We start from the raw sequence: 15,191 nt of genomic DNA, 5'->3' as shown, positions 1-15,191 counted from the left end.
ACAAAAAAAACCAATATTTATAAAAAGAAAATACAACTCGTTGGATAAAAGTACCAAAAACAAATTACAGTAACATCATAAAAAAAAATCCAGTTCAAAACAAAGTGAAAGAAACACATTTTGCATAGTAAATCTACCTCCTCCCTCCTCTTCATCCTCAATGTTTCTGATGGGCAACTTCTGACTCCAAAAAGTACTATGAAAGAAGAATGTGCACGGTTTTACATGGAATAATTTTATTTTCAGAGTGAGAAGACAAATATGGAAAAAACAGAAATGAAAGTCTTGGAATTGGATGGAAAATACCAGGATTCGGTGAAGCGATTTGCAGATGCTGAGAAGGAATTGAATGAACTGAAAAAGAAAATTAAGGAGGCTAAGAGACAAAATGAAGCACAGGAGGTAAGACACAAGTATTCAACCGGGTTGGGGTTCTTATAGTGCATTCTCTATAGGACTGATTTTGTTAGGACATTGGTCAAAATGGAATCCCCAAAGTCAAGTTGGGTTACCTCGGTGACTGCTGAAGGGAGAAGTACTGTAAAATACTTTATTTTCGCTTGGAATTTTTTTGCAATTTTCAGCGAAAGTAAATTCCAGTGAATATACATCTTTTCCTATATTTTCCATTCAGCTCATCAAAAATCAGTGAAAATAAATTCCATACAAAACACCCAAAAAGTCTTTTCAGCGAAAAATAATTCCAGCTAAAATAAAGTATTATCCAGTATTCAAGACAAATTCAAGATTCTATGTGGCTGTGACCTCTGAAATCACAAACTGAACTGTTGTAGCACCTGATTTCTTATTTTGAGGCTTTCTTTGTTTATAAAGTGAATTTCATTTTATCAAATTTCATTTTATCAAATTTCATTTTCAAAACCTTTAGTAAGATCACCTGTTGCATCATGGAAATTAGCATAATTAGTTGCATCGCACACCACTCCAGAGGACACACCACTCTGGACCCAGAGGACACACCACTCTGCACCCAGAGGACACACCACTCTGGACCCAGAGGACACACCACTCTGGACCCATAGGACACACCACTCTGGACCCAGAGGACACACCACTCTGCACCCAGAGGACACACCACTCTGGACCCAGAGGACACACCACTCTGGACCCATAGGACACACCACTCTGCACCCAGAGGACACACCACTCTGGACCCAGAGGACACACCACTCTGGACCCAGAGGACACACCACTCTGCACCCATAGGACACACCACTCTGGACCCAGAGGACACACCACTCTGCACCCAGAGGACACACCACTCTGGACCCAGAGGACACACCACTCTGGACCCATAGGACACACCACTCTGCACCCAGAGGACACACCACTCTGGACCCAGAGGACACACCACTCTGGACCCAGAGGACACACCACTCTGAACACAGAGGACACACCACTCTGGACCCAGAGGACACACCACTCTGGACCCAGAGGACACACCACTCTGGACCCAGAGGACACACCAATCTGGAGCCAGAGGACACACCACTCTGGACCCAGAGGACATACCACTATGGACCCAGAGGACACACCACTCTGGACCCAGAGGACACACCACTCTGGACTCAGAGGACACACCACTCTGCACCCATAGGACACACCACTCTGGACCCAGAGGACACACCACTCTGGACCCAGAGGACACACCACTCTGGACCCAGAGGACACACCACTCTGGACCCAGAGGACACACCACTCTGGACCCAGAGGACACACCAATCTGGACCAAAAAGCAATATACATCTTGGGCTTCTCTATTTAAGCCTAAGCTCACACCAAATTTGCTTTCTGGATTAAAATTACAAAACGGATAACAAAAGATAGATTAACATAGTAAACAACATAAACAATAGTGTCCCATAATTCATTGGTACAATCCGTGGGTTTTCCAGGTTCCCCTTGAAATATCAGCAGACAGCAATGTGTGGCATTAGTTAATGACATCATCTATATGGAAGGGTTAATACTATGTGACTCCAACCGATGCTCATATACAGCACCTAATCACCTAGCTTCACGTCACAGCATGTCTCCCCCCTCGGCCACCTGACATGTATGCTTAATAACCAAACTTATTATGTACAGAGAGCATAAAGCCCGTTCAAGCTGATCCACACCACACAGCTAAGTCATAAGGGCAATGACCCCTCAGATCTGACTGGTGAGACTGAATGGTGCAGCTTAATTATTTTGTTGTTAATTAATACATTTTTGTTAATTTCTTGTATTTCATCAGGAAGAGACAATGCTTCTGAGAGAAGAATTGAAGAGAGAAATTAAAGAAAAACAAGACAAAGATGAAGCATATGTGAGTCTGCTAAAACAGGTTGAGAATTCTAACATGTCACTGAGAATGCCAGAAAGCATCAATAACAACAACGCCCCAGCAGCCAATCCTTTTGAAAACATGTTTATAAACCCGTATGTTGACGAAGCAAGAGAGTTAGGTAGACAACACGAAGTAGTAACTAGGGGAATCCACTACAATATGCACAGTCCCCGATCGATCCCACCACCAATCCCACCACCGCGCCCACGCCCTGGTTACGTGATGCCAATGGTGCCACCAACAACACCAGACCTGCTACCAGAGTGCTTTGGAGCTGCAGCGACATCCGCTCCCTTACTGCCACCAATGCGTCCGACTGTATTACCACAAGCCAAACTAGCTGCTGTCAAGAACGAAACACGTACCGCTGCTGATACAGCTGATCAGAGTGACAGTGATGTGTATGATGAACCCGACGCTGTGACTCCACAAGAAACGGTCACAATACAAGTTAACGGGCACGTTCCAGAAGAAAGGTACAAATTTCTAACTCATCAGTAAGATGCATTAGTAATCCTTGGAGATTTAAAACTTACTTGTAACTTACTTCGTAAATAAGAAAAGTGGTTATCAAACTTTTACATATTACTGCCATAGACCCAAACACAAAAGTGGTGGAGTCAAAAAATTGGTAATGCTGAAACAGTTCTAAACTTCTAATTTTATGAAAAAGTATTTCTGACCTCTCTTATTTTGTTTGGCTTCAGTTTATTATGAGGATATCCGAGAATTCACAGTCAATTTTTCCCAATTCATATTCATCCAAACACATTCGTCCCAATTTATTTTCATCCTAATTCTCATTCGTTTTAAAAAGGTTTCGTCCCATTGCCCTTGTACAGCCTTAACATGTGCAGGGGGTTGTCGATTTCTACGTTAGCGTGCAATGAGTTGTCAATTTCAACGTACATGTACATGTGTGCTTTTACCATGTTTACCATTGTTTGGCACATTAATTATACTATAATCATGAAATTATATTGACAGGTTTCTATTTTTGTCATGCTCTGTAGTGCTTCTGCAGCCAAGAAAAACATTGAAAAGTGTTCACATGTAACGTCCAAACCTTGAACATGGCAATGTTGGTGACATAGCTTACCACGTTTAGGGGAAAATTTGGCTTTTGAACATTTGAACGAGTGTTGATAAGTTTCGGCAAATTTTATTGTTGTTAGTGCTATTTGTATAATATTGTGAAGTTTCAAATTTCAAAAAAATCAGATGAACTTGAGAAATCTAGTTGCCACCAAGATGTCTTGAAAACCGGACTGATCCATTAATTATTGTCTTTATTATCTTTTAGAGATGACGTTGCTACTGAATTCCACGATGCGCAAGAATTTTCCGCTGACAGGGTTGCTATATGGTGCCCAGAATGCAATCTTCTCTTTCCTCCTTCGTGTCCTTCTGATACATTTGAGCAGCACGTACAGGGTCACTTTGGATGAGTATGTCCGATGTGTCGCAAACAGTTCCCGAAAGACTCGTGTGATCAGGACGCGTTTGAAGACCACGTGCAGACTCATTTTGAACGAGAATAAATCAAAGTGAAGAAAATTTAAATTTAATTTTTTTTAAATTTAAATTTTCTTCACTTTGGAAATGTTTCCAACTCGTATATAATTTGATGACTCGTGAAAAAAAATTTCGTTTTCACAGCTTACTCTAGATTTTTGCTTTTGACATGCAACTTATTTTCTCTTCTCGATTTTTTTTGTTTTCGTGCAGACTTTAAAAAAATGTGATTTCTAGTGAAATGTTCACCTCAACATAAATTATTTCTTTTGCTATTCTCCTTCACAGTCTGTTGTCACTAAGCTAGGTAGTCACCATGCTTTTGCTGTTCTCCTTCACAGTCTTTTATCACTAAGCTAGGTAGTCGCCATGGAGCGCCCCCACTAGTTTGACCAGGGAGAGTGTGATTTTGCCTGCCAATTGTTATTTTCCACTAAATTTATCTCATTATTGATAGGACAACCAATGGAATTGAATTGGAATTCAAAACATGTCTGAATTCTATTATATCTTTATTTGAGTTTGCTTTTATTCATGACTTAACATTTGCGAATCAGTTAATCATTTCAACATCCAGAAAAATTATTATAATCAATTTTAATCAATTTTGTGCCTATATCAAGAAAATATAGCAACTGAATTTATGGTTTTTGACTCCCATGTGCGAAGCACAAAATGGGAGTCTTTGCAGTTAGTGTGTCTGTATGTGTGTATGTGTGTATGTGTGTATGTGTGTGTGTATGTGTGTATGTGTGTCCGACTGTTCCACTGCTATCTCAAGAACCATACATCGGTTTTTGATGAAACTTGGTGCATAGATGCTCTGGGCCAATGCGCAGATTTGATTAGGTTTTGGTAAAAATCCATGCTCGTTAATTACCTAATTTGCATGATAATTAGCTAATTTTTAGCTGTTCTATGACTGTTCCACTGATATCTAAAGAACCACTCATTGGATTTTGATGAAACTTGGTACATAGATGCTCTGAACATATGCGCAGATTTGATTAATTTTTGGTAAAAATCCGTGCATATTAATTACCTAATTTGCATGATAATTAGCTATTTTTTAGTGGTTCCATGACTGTTCCACTGATATCTAAACAACCACTCATTGGATTTTGATGAAACTTGGTACATAGATGCTCTGAACTAATGCTAGGTTTTGATTAGTTTTTGGTAATAATCCGTGGATACTAATTACCTAATTTGCATAATGATTAGTCAATTTTCGGTTTTTCCACTGATATCTCAAGTACTAATCATCACATTTCAATGAAACTTGGTACATAGATGTCATACGACACTGCACAGACCTGATAGTTTTTATGGTAATATCAGTACATATTAATTACCTAATTTGCATAATTAATTAATTTTCAGCATTTGATATAAGTAGTTAGCATTACATTTCAATGAAACTTGGTACTTACATACTCAAGGATTATGCAGAGATTGATTGTTTTCAATAAATATTTGTGCATATTAATCACCTAATTTGCATAAATAGTTAATTTTCAGCTTTTCCATGGGTATCTCAAGAACTAATCATCGCATTTCAATGAAACTTGGTACATAGATCCTTTAGGACTATGCAGAGACCTGATTAGTCTTAGGGTAAATAATTGTGCATATTAATTACCTAATTTGCATAATTAATTTTCAGCTTTTCTACTGATATCTAAAGTACTAATCATCACATTTCAATGAATCTAGAATTATGCAGACCCAATTAGTTTCCGGTAAATATTTGTGCATATTAATCACCTAATTTGCATAATTAACCAACTTTCACACTGATATCTCAGGTACTATACATCACATATCAATGAATGTACATGGATGCTGTAGGACAATAGACAGACCTGAATAATCTGTACATATTAATTACCTAATTTGCACAATTAACCAATTTTAAGCTTTCACACTGATATCTAAAGTACCGTAAAAACTCCAAAATTTCGACCGGTTTTAAATAATTGGTGTTAGAAATGTGACGTGTTTTTAGAGTCAAAATTAAGGTGCATTTTCGGACGGTCGAATTTTTCAGAATAGAAATCAGCAAATGAAAAAATGGGGATGATAGACAGTGTGCTTCATTAGTTTTTAAAAAATGCAATGTCCGTCAATTGACGTAAACTTCCTCATGTTTCACGGTAAAAGCAAAGGTCGTGGCCGAGTTGTAACTCAAAATCTAAACAAAGTCATCAATCAGTGAGTATTATGACAAGCAAAACAAAACATCAAGACGCGGAGAAGAGGTCAGCACAAAACTAATAGGTCAAAAGATAAAACTGTCTCGCACTACCTGCGAAAACTTGCGAATGTTCGAAGTACAGGTACCCATTGGACAAAAGATACATGGAAGTTTAGCAAACTATCTCCTCGACCCAGTGCAATGTATCCGGTTAGAATCAAAGCTCACGTGTCCCTTATTTGAGGGACCAAATTCTGCCGTAAATTCGCCCTTGGAATAAAAAATAAAATGGGATTTAAGAAAATAAAATGGGACTTTTAAGGTGTATTTTGGCGTCATTTTTCGGACATTTCAATCAATCCTGCCGGCTAAAATAGAGTAAGTTTTACCGTAGTCATTGACGTCTGTCTATTCAAGAGTACACGTGTATGATTTTTATCGTGACTAGCGTGAGCGGGTAAGCTTCCTTTCGAGAATGAGCTGTTATCACTGTGAACAATGTTAAATTATTCTTCAGATGACCAGTTTATTTTTTAAAAACAACTAATTTTTTTATTTAAAAAAAATCATGTCGTTGTCGCATCAAAATCCAAGCCAAAATATCGTACTACAACATCAATCTCTTCCGCATTGCGTTCAATAACATTAACATATTTAAATAAGCTATGGTAATTTGAACACGTTGGCATCATCCAGCTTTTTGATTGGTTAATTAGCGATTTGACCTAAGAGAACATGGCGGATATCCTACAGCATCAAACGTTTATACGAGACCGGAATCATTCGCTTACGATGAAACTAAGTTGACTTTTATTAGCTCCGCTGTCGACTTTGTCGAGCGGAGCTTATCATATGAGTGATTGTCCGTCGTCGTCCGTCGTCGTCGTCCGTGTCAATGTTTTACTTTTTCGACGTCTTCTTGAAAACTACAAGCCTGAATGCTTTGATACTTGGTGTATATGTACCTTGGGTAGACCTCTCTTAGGTTTGTTCATTTCATGTTGATATCTTCAATTCTCTAATTTTGGTGAATATTTTTGTCATTTTTGGTAAAAAGGGATATTTTCGACTTCTTGTTAAAAACCGCAAGTGCAAATGCTTTGATAATACATATATAGGTACTACATGTGGACCTCTCTCAGATTTGTTCATTTTGTAATGATATCTTTAATTCTCTAATTTTGGTGAATATTTTTGTCATTTTTGGTAAAAAGTGATATTTTCGACTTCTTGTTAAAAACCGCAAGTCTAATTGCTTTGATACTACATATATAGGTACTACATGTGGACCTCTCTCAGATTTGTTCATTTCGTGATGATATCTTCAATTCTCTAATTTTGGTGAATATTTTTGTCATTTTTGGTAAAAAGTGATATTTTCGACTTCTTGTTAAAAACCGCAAGTCCGATTGCTTTGATATTACATATATAGGTACTACATGTGGACCTCTCTCAGATTTGTTTATTTTATGATGATATCTTCAATTCTCTAATTTTGGTGAATATTTTTGTAATTTTTGGTAAAAAGTGATATTTTCGACTTCTTGGTAAAAACCAATAGTTCAATTGCTTTGATATTACATATATAGATACTACATGTAGACCTTTCTCAGATTTGTTCATTTTGTGATGATATCTTCAGTTCTCTAATTTTGGTGAATATTTTTGTCATTTTTGGTAAAAAGTGATATTTTCGACTTCTTGTTGAAAACTGTAAGTCCGATTGCTTTGATATTACATATATAGGTACTACATGTGGACCTCTCTCAGATTTGTTCGTTTTGTGATGATATCTTCAATTCTCTAATTAATTTATTTTGGTGAATATTTTTGTAATTTTTTGGTAAAAAGTGATATTTTCGACTTCTTGTTAAAAACTGTAAGTCTGATTGCTTTGATACTATTCATATTGTTCATTTTCTAATCATGTCTTCAGTTCTTTAATTGAAATGTGCATTGCTAACAGCGGAGCTATCTCAGCCGATAGGCTGCTTGTTTGTATTTCATAACCATTCAACAAATTTATTTTGTGTACATTATTATAATCACTACTGAGTACAGTAATAATCAACAATTCAGAAACGCAGCATGCCGAGATTTTTGTGTTCGTTTTTATTTGAAACTTCGTTTATTTAGAATATATTTTCGTTACCAATAAAATAAAAATCTCTCAGTCAATCAGAAACCCGGATTCATGCCTTCGAGGAAGGTCCCGTTTGAACGCTCACATCGTTTTTTTTTTGTTTGGGGGAAAACTAAAACTGGTCGCAATTTTCGAATAAGAATGAGTCGACAATTTTTAGTGGAGTCGAAAATTTGGAGGTAAATAAAACACCGAAACCCGGCAAATAAATAGGCGATCGAATTTTTAGAGGGGTCGAAATTTTGGAGTTTTCACAGTACTAATTATTCCATTTCAATGAAACTTAGTACAAAGATGCTCTAGGACAATGTACAAACCTAATTAGTTTGGGGTAAAAATCTGTTCATATTAATTCCCTAATAAGCATAATAATTCATAATTTTGTGGTTCTAATCACATTTCAATTAAACTTGGAGACATAGATTTTCTGTTACATTGCGCAGACCTCATTAGTTTTACACTCAAATCTGGTCATATTAATTTTCTGATTTGCATAATTAGTTTTCAGCTAAGTAATTTCGAATTATATTTAATGTGTCTCCAATACTCTCAGCACATGGGAGTTCTTTCTAAGCTTTCTTTGATTTGTTTTTGTTTTAATTCAGCATTGAACTAAATTCATATTTTCTTTCTTTTGGTGGCCATATACAGTTATAAACCTACAATAAATGTCAAAAATTATGAAAAAGTAATATTCAGTCAATGTTTATCTTCAGCTTTTGCATGTTCCAATATCTATTTTCAATTTATCACTTTTTTGAAAATGGTGAAACATTAATTACAGTTTTTCAGAAGTAAAAATTAAAATTTGATAAGGCTCTTTAAACCAATAATCAAAGGAATGGATTACGAATATATTATCCACAGTTTCCTCCTGTTATGGGTCTTCTAAAAATTGTTACAAATTAAAATGCATTGGTTTTTACAAAATTTACAAATAGTAAAACTAACCACATATATGAAGAAATCAACTTTATTAATCAAAACTTTTTGTTTTTATTAGTTTATTCTTTAGTTGTTTTGCTTATGTCATATTACTTCATATTTACATATTTTATTAATTTTGCCAATATTGACTGTTAATTAAGTGTTATATTTGAGTGAATAGAGTTTGGTTTGATTATAGTTTAACATTTAGCAAGCTTGGCTTGAACTAACTTAGATTGCTGTGCAGAGTAATCGTCTAAATTTATCCTATATTAATAACATTGGTAAATACTACTAAGAATAAGTTGACAATTATACCCGCTTTAAGACTGCTTTAAGTTTTTATGCAAAGGAAATGTCAGCTTGGATGTTAATTAATTTACGCATAAATTGTAATGTACTGACCTTTAATATCAGGCTTATCCCCTAATCGTTTGATAATGCCTCATGGTGTGATAGTGCTGTATTCTCGAACAGAGAAGCATCAAATGCTACATAATATGTATAATAATTTACATAGTGTTTATGATATTCAATAACCTGCAAAATATCAGGTTTCAGATATTGACAACTGTCAACAAATGTCACAAGTGGTAATATGTATAATTTATATGCATAACAATATTTTTCAAAAACTTTCGTTGTATTCTCGGGAGCGAACATCCAGGGATTTTCACCGTCTGGCAACCATCTTGAGAGGCCGAAAAACTCAGAAAACTGGATTTGAGATAACCCCTACGTGTGCAACATATATCTATATATTTTGTTGTTCGCGTTTAAATTGAACTTCAGTTTGTGCTGTTTTTACCGGCTCTTCGACCGGCGTTCCACAGCAGCTCGTGCAGAGCCCATAGAAATACATGTACATGGTACAGTGGTGCATGTGATAGAAACGTAGAACATTCTATGATGTAGCTCCGCCCCCGAGAATACGTTGTTGTCTACATACTTTGTTTTATGCATAATTTTTGGGAATGCGTTGAATCGCAAAATTTGCATATCCTTTTAGATTTTTATTAAATTATCTATAACTAATAAATATTATTTTTTCTGTTTTCCAGTAATGTTCATAAATACTTGGATTATGGTTTTACAATTATGTTTATTTTTTCTTGCACCTCACCCCACCCCACTCCACCGCACCTCTCCCCAAATGGTTTGACCAGTTATTTCTTCAGACATGATTATACTATTTACAAGTGAGTAGTGGAGTAACATCGTCAGGGTGAGTTATTTTATATATTTTAATTTTAGTGATTTGAAGTGAGAATTGATGTTTGGATCCAATGGCACATGACTCAGTGTTTCCCTGTAAAATGTTATTCCTTTTCGTTATTGATGACGTTCTGTGGCATTCTGGGAAGACCTGTGTCGAATAATATTGTAAACTATTTTGCTGATATAAATTTACCTATATGAGTTTCGGGCTTACATAAGAATGAAATTAGATCAAAGTCATTTTGACTTTGTTGTTTTAAAGTTGCACTTATTGGGTTCTTTGGACTATTATGTGAAGTATGGGATAGTCTGAATTTGTGAGCATTGCCAGAGAAAAGAAAAGAAGAATTTGAATTACTGCTGGTGAAAGTAATTCAAATCAGAATCAAATCTTTGTGAACTCGTATGTAGAAAAGAGAAAACAAATATCTGAATTACTGTTGATGGCAGTAATTCAAATCAGAATCAAATCTTTGTGAATTCACATGTAGAAAAAAACAAGGATTTGAATTACTGTTGATGGCAGTAATTCAAATCAGAATCAAATCTTTGTAAATTCACATGTAGAAAAAAAAACAAGGATTTGAATTACTGTTGATGGTAGTAATTCAGATCAGAATCAAATCTTTGTGAATTCACATGTAGAAAAAAACAAGGATTTGAATTACTGTTGATGGTAGTAATTCAGATCAGAATCAAATCTTTGTGAATTCACATGTAGAAAAAAACAAGGATTTGAATTACTGTTGATGGTAGTAATTCAGATCAGAATCAAATCTTTGTGAATTCACATGTAGAAAAAACAAATATCTGAATAACTGTTGATGGCAGTAATTCAAAACAGAATCAAATCTTTGTGAATTCACATGTAGAAAAAACAAATATCTGAATTACTGCTGATGGCAGTAATTCAAATCAGAATCAAATCTTTGTGAATTCACATGTAGAAAAAACAAATATCTGAATAACTGTTGATGGCAGTAATTCAAAACAGAATCAAATCTTTATGAATTCACATGTAGAAAAAACAAATATCTGAATTACTGCTGATGGCAGTAATTCAGATCAGAATCAAATCTTTGTGAATTCACATGTAGAAAAAACAAATATCTGAATAACTGTTGATGGTAGTAATTCAAAACAGAATCAAATCTTTGTGAATTCACATGTAGAAAAAACAAGGATTTGAATTACTGTTGATGGCAGTAATTCAAATCAGAATCAAATCTTTGTAAATTCACATGTAGAAAAAAAACAAGGATTTGAATTACTGTTGATGGTAGTAATTCAGATCAGAATCAAATCTTTGTGAATTCACATGTAGAAATAAACAAGGATTTGAATTACTGTTGATGGTAGTAATTCAGATCAGAATCAAATCTTTGTGAATTCACATGTAGAAAAAAACAAGGATTTGAATTACTGTTGATGGTAGTAATTCAGATCAGAATCAAATCTTTGTGATTTCACTTGTAGAAAAAACAAATATCTGAATAACTGTTGATGGCAGTAATTCAAAACAGAATCAAATCTTTGTGAATTCACATGTAGAAAAAACAAATATCTGAATTACTGCTGATGGCAGTAATTCAAATCAGAATCAAATCTTTGTGAATTCACATGTAGAAAAAACAAATATCTGAATAACTGCTGATGGCAGTAATTCAAAACAAAATCAAATCTTTGTGAATTCACATGTAGAAAAAACAAATATCTGAATAACTGTTGATGGTAGTAATTCAAAACAGAATCAAATCTTTGTGAATTCACATGTAGAAAAAACAAATATCTGAATTACTGTTGATGGTAGTAATTCAGATCAGAATCAAATCTTTGTGAATTCACATGTAGAAAAAAACAAGGATTTGAATTACTGTTGATGGTAGTAATTCAGATCAGAATCAAATCTTTGTGAATTCACATGTATTGTGTCTCTTAGAATACAAAAATGGGTAGCCTAATTGATGGCTAGCATTTAGACATGTTGACAATTGAGGGCGATATTTCTTAGGATTTATACAAATTCAGACCGAATATAGTGATACTTAAATAGTCCCAAGATCCTAATAGCACTTTATGAATAATTACAGTGTGTAACTTTGAATACACAGTCAGCTGGCGTACAAGTGATAATAAAATAAATGCAATCAATTTACCAATATTACTATATGGGGCAGCCATCTTGAGTATGTCTTGAAACTAAAGAAAGCACAACAAGGTTTTCAGATTCCTACAAATCAGGGAAAAAAATACCAAGCATTCACAATCAAATGATCTGTTGGGGTAATTAATATTAAGCCAACAAATTCATCTGAATTCATTGTTTTTGTTTGAAAAATTCTTTTGTATATGAACACAAAATGACATAAAAACCTGGAACACTTTCCTGGGTTATTTGAAACCAAAATTATCTGTCAATGGTAAGAAGCTAATTAGTGACAAAATAATTAGTCTTAAATGATAATTTTGGTTTCAAATACCCCAGGAAAGTGTTCTTCGTGTAATCTGGTGTTCATATGCATGGGATTTTACACGCCAAAAAAAAACAAAAATATGGGCTTAAAATTATATATGATCATTTGGGTGTGAAAGTTTTGTATTTTTTCTCTGTAGGAATCTGACAAATCTGTTATTTGACTGAATTGGTTTTTAAACCATATTCAAGATGGCTGCCCCCATATAGTAAATATCTACCAAGGGATTAGTCACATTTATTTGATTATCACTTGCATGCCAGCTGACTGTGTTTGAATTGACTTGCTTTATAAAAAATTATTCTTGTGCGAAAAATAGTTTCGTATGAGTTTGCATTTCTTTGAAGTGTCCGAAAGTCATATGGGTATAATTTGTTAAAGAGACGCAAGTAACACTTTTAACATATTTTTCTTTAGTGCGTGTAATATCAAGCCAAACTGACCTTTGTTTTAATACCAGATGAGTAAACCTTTCCGCCATTTTGGTATGTTGGTGAGTCATAACACAACTTTCACAAATGACGAAACGTTTGGTCAAAAATTTGTCTTCATTGAACGCACATTTGTTATCAGGTCACATAGATTATAGTTGTAATAATGGCATGCCAATAACTTGAAATGTTTTTGTTTTTTTTGAATTCATTTTCATGCTTTTAAACTATGTTCACAATGTATGTACTTGATAACACAAAGGTCATTTTACCTCGTAATTACATGAATTGAAAAAAATGATGAAAAATACACTTTTAAGTCGCTGTAAAGCCATTGGTTCCAACGCTGTGTACTGTAAACTGCTTATGTTTCACTGCTTGTAATTTTGACGCTTACCGGATATTTTGTCTTTTGTGACAACGACATGATGCGAAAGTCATAGCACTCAGGTCACAGGACCCAAAAGAAATTGTCATTGCTACAAATTTCATGATTTTCACGTACTCTGAATTCATGAAAATTTTTCGCTCGTGAAAATAAAGCAGTTTACAGTAGGATGATATATATTCATTTGCGTTTATTTTTTTTTTCTTCGATACTAGTATTTTATTTTATCCTAATGTTATGTAAACTTATATGATTGTTCTGACTTCCAAATCTATTTGGTTTGAGATTTCCAGATTATTAGTGAGTGTATTATCTGTAACGTGTGAAGTACGATTTGTAAATAAACAGAATATATACTCGGGATTATATTGTCTGTGTATTGATTTAACATTTTCACCACCAGACTTTCTTGCCCAAATTATTCTGTACTTTTTTCTAAAATTCTGTAATACTTCTGGAAATGAGCCTTAATTTTGGAGCCAGAAGACAAAATTTGAATCAATTTTTATTTTTTACTCAAAAGATTTGGTATTTTTGTGCAAATCTTTTGAAAGATAGTGCAGACAAACGGGACTATTTTGTCAATTTGTGAGATAAAGAGAGAACTGGTGGTGAAAAGGTTGTAGCATGTAAGGCTGTACAGTGATCTGTGTTAAGGAGTTTATTCCATAATTGGAACCTGCTCTGATCAATGGCGTCACACAAAACTTGTAAAAGTTTGATTGGGTAAACATAAACGCATTCGCACAGTACGCCACTGCATCAACCTCTGCTGCGCGTCGGTGGATACTCTCACTGTACTGTCTTCGTGCATACTTTTCGGTATCCTCGTAATAACCTTATATTCATATAAGATAATACGTGAAAATTATCCTATTTATTTCATTTTTATAGTCCACTTTCATGACCCCCTAAAGGTCACACATCCTGGTACTTTTGTTAGTATGACATCATCACAAACTTGGACAATTACTGTAAAATACTTTATTTTCGCTTGGAATTAATTTTTCGCTATTTTCGCTGAAGGAATGATTCAGTGAAAATAAAATCCAGCGATTATACCTTTTTTCCTATACTTTATATTCAACTTGTCAAAAATCAGTGAAAATAAATTCCATACAAAACACCCATAAAGTCTTTACAGGGAAAATTAATTCCAGCCAAAATAAAGTATTTCACAGTAGGTCATTTTAATGGTTTTTTTTGCTCCTAACAGAAGTATTTTACTCAAGTAGACAAAAAAGAAATCAAGTCCATGAAATTTTGCTGAAATATCAATAAAAAAAATCATTTTTGATTTTGATACTAATGAATGTACCAGGATGTGACATTCAAAGGTCAAGAAAGTGACCTGAGGTACTGTGAAATACATTATTTTAGCTGGAATTAATTTTAGCTGAAAAGTGTTTTGGGGTGTTTTGTATGGAATTTATTTTCACTGATTTTCAATGAGTGGAATGTAAAATATATAAGTTATACTTGCTGGATTTTATTTTCACTGAATCATTCCTTCAGAGAAAATAGCGAAAATTAATTCAAAGAGAA

Source organism: Saccoglossus kowalevskii, chromosome 20 (genome assembly GCF_978046115.1).
Source record: "Saccoglossus kowalevskii chromosome 20, keSacKowa6.1, whole genome shotgun sequence".
In the NCBI taxonomy this organism is placed as follows: domain Eukaryota; kingdom Metazoa; phylum Hemichordata; class Enteropneusta; family Harrimaniidae; genus Saccoglossus; species Saccoglossus kowalevskii.
The sequence above is the reverse complement of the archived record's forward strand: the minus strand, read 5'-3'. Positions refer to the sequence as shown.